Source organism: Puma concolor, chromosome D1, assembly GCF_028749965.1.
Source record: "Puma concolor isolate L17-30 chromosome D1, mPumCon1.1.hap2, whole genome shotgun sequence".
NCBI classification, from domain to species: domain Eukaryota; kingdom Metazoa; phylum Chordata; class Mammalia; order Carnivora; family Felidae; genus Puma; species Puma concolor.
This window is the reverse complement of record NC_141676.1, coordinates 76,730,126-76,738,675: the sequence shown is the minus strand read 5'-3', so window position 1 is coordinate 76,738,675 and position 8,550 is coordinate 76,730,126. Positions and strand designations below refer to the sequence as shown.

The following is an 8,550-nucleotide window of genomic DNA, read 5'->3' as shown; positions in this document are numbered from 1 at the left end:
AGAAAATTTGAACAGACCCATAACTAGTGAAGAAATTCAATCCATAATCAAAAATCTCCCAACAAATAAGAGTCCTGGACCAGATGGCTTCTCTGGGGAATTCTACCAGACATTTAAAGCAGAGATAATACCTATCCTTGCAAGTTGTTCCAAAAAATAGAAATGAAGGGAAAACTTCCAGACTAATTCTATGAAGCCAAAATTACTTTGATTCCCAAACCAGACAGAGACCCAGCAAAAAAAGAGAACTACAGGCCAATATCCCTGATGAATATGGATGCGAAAATTCTCAACAAGATACTAGCAAATCGAATTCCAAAACATATAAAAGGAATTATTCACCATGATCAAGTGGGATTCATTCCTGGGCTATAGGCAGGTTCAATATTCGCAAATCAATCAATGTGATACATCTCATTAATAAAAGAAGAGATAAGAACCATATGATCCTGTCAATCGATGCAGAAAAACCATTTGACAAAATTCAGCATCCTTTCTTAATAAAAACCCTCAAGAAAGTCGGGATAGAAGGAACATACTTAAACATCATAAAAGTCACTTATGAAAAGCCCACAGCTAATATCATCCTCAATGGGGAAAAAGTGAGAGTTTCCCCCTGAGATCAGGAACATGACAGGGATGTCCACTCTCACCGCTGTTGTTTAACATAGTGTTGGAAGTCCTAGCATCAGCAATCAGACAACAAAATGAAATAAAAGGCATCAGAATTATCAAAGATCAAGTCACACTTTCACTTTTCACAGACGACATGATACTCTACATGGAAAACCCGACAGACTCCACCAGAAGCCTGCTAGAACTGACACATGAATTCAGCAAAGTCGCAGGGTACAAAATCAATGTACAGAAATAGGTTGGATTTTTATACACCAATAATAAAGCAACAGAAAGAGAAATAAAGAAACTGATGCCATTCACAATGGCACCAAGAATCATAAAATACCTAGGAATAAACCTAACCGAAGATGTAAAAGATCTGTATGCTGAAAACTATAGAAAGCTTATGAAGGAAATTGAAAAAGATACAAAGAAATGGAAAAACATTCCATGCTCATGGATTGGAAGAATAAATACTGTTAAATGTCAAGCTATCCACACATTCAGTGAAATATCAGTCAAAATTGCACCAGCATTCTTCTCAAAGCTAGAACAATCCTAAAATTTGTATGGAACCACAAAAGACCCCGAATAGCCAAATCAATATTGAAGAAAACCAAAGCAGGAGGCATCACTATCCGAGACTTTAGCCTCTACTACAAAGCTGTAATCATCAAGACAGTATGGTATGGGCACAAAAACAGACACAGACCAATGGAATAGAATAGAGACCCAAGAATTGAACCCACAAATGTATGGCCAACTAATCTTTGACAAAGCAGGAAAGAACATCCAATGGAAAAAAAGACAGTCTCTTTAACAAATGGTGCTGGGAGAACCGGACAGCCACGTGCAGAAGAATGAAACTAGACCACTTTCTTACACCATACACAAAAATAAACTCAAAATGGATAAAGGACCTGAATGTGAGACAGGAAACCATCCAAACCCTAGAGGAGAAAGCAGGAAAAAACCTCTTTGACCTCAGCCGCAACAATTTCTTACTTGACACATCTCCAGAGGCAAGGAAATTAAAAGCAAAAATGACCCATTGGGACCTTATGAAGATAAAAAGCTTTTGCACTGCAAAGGAAACAATCAACAAAACTAAAAGGCAACCAACGGAATGGGAAAAGATATTTGCAAATGACATATCAGATAAAGGGCTTGTATCCAAAATCTATAAAGAACACAGCAAACTCCACACCTGAAAAACAAATAATCCAGTGAAGAAATGGGCAGAAGACATGAATAGACCCTTTTCTATAGAAGACATCCAGATGACCAACAGGCATATGAAAAGATGCTCAATGTCGCTCCTCATCAGAGAAATACAAATCAAAACCACACTGAGATACCACCTCACGCCAGTCAGAGTGGCTAAAATGAGCAGATCAGGAGACTATAGATGCTGGAGAGGATGTGGAGAAACGGGAACCCTCTTATACTGTTGGTGGGAATGCAAACTGGTGCAGCCGCTCTGGAAAACAGTGTGGAGGTTCCTCAAAAAATTAAAACTAGAATTACCTTATGACCCAGAAATAGCACTGCTAGGAATCTACCCAAGGGATACAGGAGTACTGATGCATAGGGGCACTTGTACCCCAATGTTTATAGCAGCACTTTCAACAATAGCCAAATTATGGAAAGAGCCTAAATGTCCATCAACTGATGAATGTATAAAGAGATGTGGTTTATATATATGATGGAAAACTACTTGGCAATGAGAAAGAATGAAATCTGGCCATTTGAAGCAACGTGGATGGAAGTGGAGACTGTTATGCTAAGTGAAATAAGTCAGGCAGAGAAAGACAGATACCATATGTTTTCACTCATATGTGGATCTTGAGAAACTTAACAGAAGACCATGGGGGAGGGGAAGGGGGAAAAATTTACAGAGACGGAAGAAGGCAAACTATAAGAGACTCTTGGATACTGAGAACAAATTGAGGGTTGATGGGGGGTTGGAGAAAGTGGGCGATGGGCATTGAGGAGGGCACTTGTTGGGATGACCACTGAGTGTTGTATAGAAAGCAATTTGACAATAAATTATATTTTAAAAGATTCCATGGATTTCTGTACATTGATTTTGTTTCCTGCAACTTACTGAATTCATTTATCAGTTCTAGTAGTTTTTTGGTGGTCTTTAGGGTTTTCCATATAGTGTATCATGCCATCTGCAAATAGTGAATGTTTTACTTCTTCTTTACTGATTTGGATGCCTTTTATTCCTTCCTCTTGTTTGATTGCTGTGGCTAGGACTTCCAGTGTTACCTTAAATAATAGTAGTGAGAGTGGACATCCATATCTTGTTCCTGACCCTGGGTAAATGCCCTCAGGTTTCCCCCATTCAGTATGATGTCAGCTGTGGTTTTCCCATATAAGACCTTTACTATGTTGAGGTATGTTCCCTCTAAACCTACTCTTTTGAGGGTTTTCATCATGAATAGATGTTGTACTTTGTCAAATGCTTTTTCTGCATCTATTGAAATGATCATATGGTTTTTATCCCTTCTTTTGTCGATGTGATATATCATATTAATTGACTTGCAAATATGGAACGGCCCTTGCATCCCAGGGATAAATCCCAGTTGACTATGGTGAATGATTTTTTTTAATGTATCATTGGATTTGCTTTGCTAATATTTTGTTGAGGATTTTTGCATATGTTCATCAGAGATATTGACCTGTAGTTCTCCTTTTTTGTAGTTCTCTTTTACCTGGTTTTAGTGTTGGGAGAATGCTAGCTTCACAGAATGAATTAGGAAGTTTTCCTTCCTTTTCTACTTTGTGGAACAGTTTGAGAAGAATAGGTATTAACTCTCCTTTAAATGTTTGGTAGAATTCACTTGTAAAGCCATCCGGTCCTGGACTTTTATTTGCTTGGAGTTTTTTTGACTACTGATTCAATTTCACTGCTGAAAATTGGTCTGTTCAAAATTTCTATTTCTTCCTGATTCAGTTTTGAGAGGTTATATGTTTCTAGGACTTTATCTGTTTCTTCTAGGTTGTCCAATTTGTTGGCATATCATTTTTCATAATATTCTCTTATAATGTTTTATATTTCTGTGGTGTTGGTTGTTATTTCTCCTCTTTCTTTTTTTAAAAAAGTTTTATTTATTTATTTATTTTTGAGAGAGAGAGAGAGAAACAGAGTGTGAATAGGGGAGGGATAGAGAGAGAAGGAGTTACAGAATCCCAACCAGGCTCCAGGATCTGAGCTGTCAGCACAGAGCCCGACGCAAGGAACTGGGAGATCATCACCCGAGCCACATCAGATGCTTAACCTACCGAGCCACAGGGTGCCCCTATTTCTCCTCTTTCATTTCTGATTTGATTATTTGTGTCCTCTCTCTCTCTCTCTCTCTCTCCCTGTCTCCTTTTTTTTTTTTAGAAGTCTGACTAAAGTTTAATTATTTGGTTGATCGTTTCAAAGGACCAGATCTTGGTTTCATTGATGTGTTTTTTTTGTTGTTTTAGTTTCTATTGTGTTTATTTCCAATCACTGTTACTTTTGTAACATGCTGTACAGTCTATCAGGACAATAGGAAACTTATTATCAATCTAAAATGGTTTTGCCCTCATTTCTTCCTTCGGGAGTGGAGAGGTAAGAACAATGAGAGCTAGGATGGTCAGGGAACCTTAACTTTCTTTCCTATCTGCAGACTTTGGATGGCCGTAATGGTAGAGAGCAGACCTCAGAAACCAGCTACCCCACCTGACCTACAGTTTTACTTTGAATGGAGGACAAGGGTAATGCATTTCAGGGTGTTACAGAGTTTCCGTTTGGGATGATGAAAAGGTTCTGGAAATGGACAGTGGTGATGTTTGTACAACAATACGGGTACACCTAATGCTACTTAATTGTACACTTAAAAATGTTAAAATGGAAAGTTTTATGTTATGTATATTTTATCACAACAAAAAGAATTATTTAAGGAATTACAAACATAAGGAGTAAGGAATGACATAAAAAATATTTCTGATAGAAAAAGCATAATGTAAAATTATATCTATACTATAATTAAAAGAATCTAAAATCTACACAAATGAAAAAGGATTAGAAAGGATCATGGAAAATTAAAAGTATATTTTAGGACCATGGGATTATGTATGAATATCTTCTTTCTTTTATTTATAATTTTAATAATGTTGCCCCAATGTTTTTGATGTCAATTAACATAATTAGGTAATAATTGCCTACCCTCTTCCTCCCCTCCCCTAAATGCTGAATTTGAATAAAGGAATGTATATAGATAAGATCAAGAATACCCAGAAACACCTCCTTCTGCCTTGAAGGTTCAAGAAACAAATCAGCCTGGAAATGCTTGAAGAGGAACAGAAAAAAATTCTCCCTTGGATGTAGTCCCTGGTCTATTCTCACCATTGAGCTCTGCCTAATAGAATGGCTTTCTAGAACTCTTCTGATTTGTTACTTGCCAGAATGGACTAAAAATACATCTTTTCAAAATACTTCCTGTATCAGCAGCAGAATCAATATAAATCCTCCAGAGGTCTTGGTATTTAGGACCCTAGATCTTTCCTTGGGTTACTTGTGCAGAGTAGTCATAGTGTGTTAGGGTTCAAGGAAGCAAAGGAACCCTACTTGACCATTTTGTACTTCTCACATGCCAAAATCTAGATGAGGCATTCAGATGAGGCATTAAATATAAAATTTAAATGCATAGATGAATTCACAAGAAAAAGGAAGAAATATATAGATGTCAGTAACAAGAGAAAGGTATAAAGGAGAGTAGTGAGAATAGTAAGTAGTGAGAACAAAGCCTGTGGCTTCCTGAGGAAGATGCTAGAACTCAGTAACTTGGGCACCTAGATTTTGCCACCTGGTGAGCCCTGAAAATGAGCTATTGGTCCTGCAAAGAATAGAAGTTAGCACTGAGGCCTGTACACACAGCCAGAATCGTCTACAAGTAAAAGGCTCGGTAAAAAGGTGAACTAGAAAAACAAAATCCATCCACCAGCACTGAATGATAGCAAAGAATATCTCTGTTTTCACCTAGAATCTAAGTGAGGAAAAAATAAAATAGTTTCAGTCAAGAATATGCAAACCTGGAGCTTTATTTCATGAGGATTTGTATTTGATTTTCTCTTGGGTATTTCTTTTTGGCTATTCTCACGGTCCCAGAAACTACAGGCCAAGGAATTCTAATAATTGATCCCAAGCCAGTGATAGCTCACTTAATTCTGAGAAAATTAAGTGGAAAATTCTGGAGGGAGGCCAAGCCAGGCCACAAGAATTTCTCTTAGGAAAAACAAGCAAGGCTCATCAGTGATGAGCTCAGAATCAACATTTTCAAAACACATGAGGAGAACATCACCACGAGCACAAGTCAGCAGACAGTAAATAGCAGGATTTGAGCCCTAAAAACGTGAGATAACGGGATTGAAATCTAAGAGATAGGACATAAGTATATTTAAATTAATTAATGAAGAAATAAACCCTAATAAAAAGGTGTCACTGTGAAAACCAATGGGTATATTTTTTTTAATAGAATTTCTAAAAATTAAAAAAAAAAAAGTCATTGAAGCTGTAAACAGTGGATGAGGCAGACACCTGACACCTGGTGTTAGACACCCGAAGAGAAAACAAGTCAACTAGATGAGAGATATTAATCCCCTGGGAGAGGCCTTTGCTTGGGCACAAGAAAGGTGGTCCTCATAACTGCCACCGAGGCTCTAGGCAGACGATGGGGCCTGGCAAGCACCACCAAGCCTGTAAGAAAACCCACAGACGATTCCATGTATGTTGTCAATGACGAGAATCAACTTGGCCCCAGTTTGGGGCTCTTGGATTACTGGAGAAGATTTTGGTGTTGCCCGAGGAGTTGTTGCGTTAGTTGGGTTCACTGATCTGTTGGGTGGATTTATTGCTTGAAATTGGGACAATTGTGAGTCAATTTGGGAAACGTTCTTGGTCCACTTGCTGGTAAAATCCCAATGGCACCCTAAATATTAGCTTGATCTATGCAAGTCTTACTCCAGTTTCACTTGCTTATATGATAACGTCACAGATGTAATATTGGTGGCTACCAATATTTTTATGTCCGCTATTGAATTCTTCCAATGCTGAGAACAGTTGCTAAGTTTTTCAATCCTTGCTGTGTCACTGCTAAATTAAAGCCAACGTTCGTCAGCAAAGTAAACATCGCAGCCCGGTTGATTTTGGCAGTTTCTTTGGCACCTCTGCTGTTCAGTTATGCTGACAGGATTCATCTTCAGACGTGGTGTTTGATATTTTGCAGCACAGCTGCCTCAGCTTAGTTACTAGCATTATGCTCCGAATGCTGATCAGGTGAAAAAATGTCGAGGAAAGTTATCCATCAACATTAGGAGGGAAGCAATATGCATCACTGGCACCAAGGCCACTTGGAAATCTACAGGAATTTCCCATTTGAGTGCTCAGCCTGAAAAAAGACGTGTCATAAAAAACCATGTCATCAAAATTGAAGTACTGTGCATTGAAAATAAGCTTTATCATGAGGATATGCAGAATTTCCAGTGTGTTTTTAAATACAAGTAGAACTTAGCATAGCATTTTTTTTATTTTGGGGTTCTTGTTTAATTTACAAACAACAAGTATTCCAATTATTATCAATCATTTCAAAATACATTAAAAAGAACACAGAAACTGAAATCATCACCTGTTTTAAGATAGAATTTAGAGGGGCGCCTGGGTGGTTCAGGCGGTTGAGCATACAACTCAAGATTTTGGCTTAGGTCATGATCCCAGGATCGTGGGATTGAGCCCCGTGTCAGGTTCCACGCTGAGCGTGTCAGGCTCTGTGCTGACAGTGTGGAGTCTGTTTGGGATTCTCTCTCCCTTTCCCCATTGACACGGGGCTCAGTCCCACGATCCTGGGATCATGACTTAAGCCAAAATCAAGACTTGTAGGCTCAACCGACTGAACCACCCAGGCGCCCCTCTAAATTCTATCTTAAAACAGGTGATGATTTCAGTTTCTGTGCTCTTTTTAATGTATTTTTTTTAATATATGAAGTTTATTGTCAAATTGGTTTCCATACAACACCCAGTGCTCATCCCAAAAGGTGCCCTCCTCAATACCCATCACCCACCCTCTCCTCCCTCCCACCCCCCATCAACCCTCAGTTTGTTCTCAGTTTTTAACAGTCTCTAATGCTTTGGCTCTCTCTCCCACTCTAACCTCTTTTTTTTTTTTTCCTTCCCCTCCCCCATGGGTTCCTGTTAAGTTTCTCAGGATCCACATAAGAGTGAAACCATATGGTATCTGTCTTTCTCTGCATGGCTTATTTCACTTAGCATCACACTCTCCAGTTCCATCCACGTTGCTACAAAAGGCCATATTTCATTTTTTCTCATTGCCACGTAGTATTCCATTGTGTGTATAAACCACAATTTCTTTATCCATTCATCAGTTGATGGACATTTAGGCTCTTTCCATAATTTGGCTATTGTTGAGAGTGCTGCTATGAACATTGGGGTACAAGTGCCCCTATGCATCAGTACTCCTGTATCCCTTGGATAAATTCCTAGCAGTGCTATTGCTGGGTCATAGGGTAGGTCTATTTTTAATTTTCTGAGGAACCCCCACACTGCTTTCCAGAGCGGCTGCACCAGTTTGCATTCCCACCAACAGTGCAAGAGGGTTCCCGTTTCTCCACATCCTCTCTGGCATCTATAGTCTCCTGATTTGTTCATTTTGGCCACTCTGACTGGCGTGAGGTGATACCTAAGTGTGGTTTTGATTTGTATTTCCCTGATAAGGAGCGACGCTGAACATCTTTTCATGTGCCTGTTGGCCATCCGGATGTCTTTTTTAGAGAAGTGTCTATTCATGTTTTCTGCCCATTTCTTCACTGGGTTATTTGTTTTTCAGGTGTGGAGTTTGGTGAGCTCTTTATAGATTTTGGATACTAGCCCTCTGTCCGATA

General features: G+C 38.8%; 1 pseudogene; it reads left to right on the top strand.

The window, feature by feature from the left end:
* The first annotated feature begins 6,309 nt into the window (after positions 1-6,309).
* On the top strand, positions 6,310-6,900 carry LOC112865947 (cardiolipin synthase (CMP-forming) pseudogene; annotated as a pseudogene).
* Positions 6,901-8,550: the final 1,650 nt, after the last annotated feature.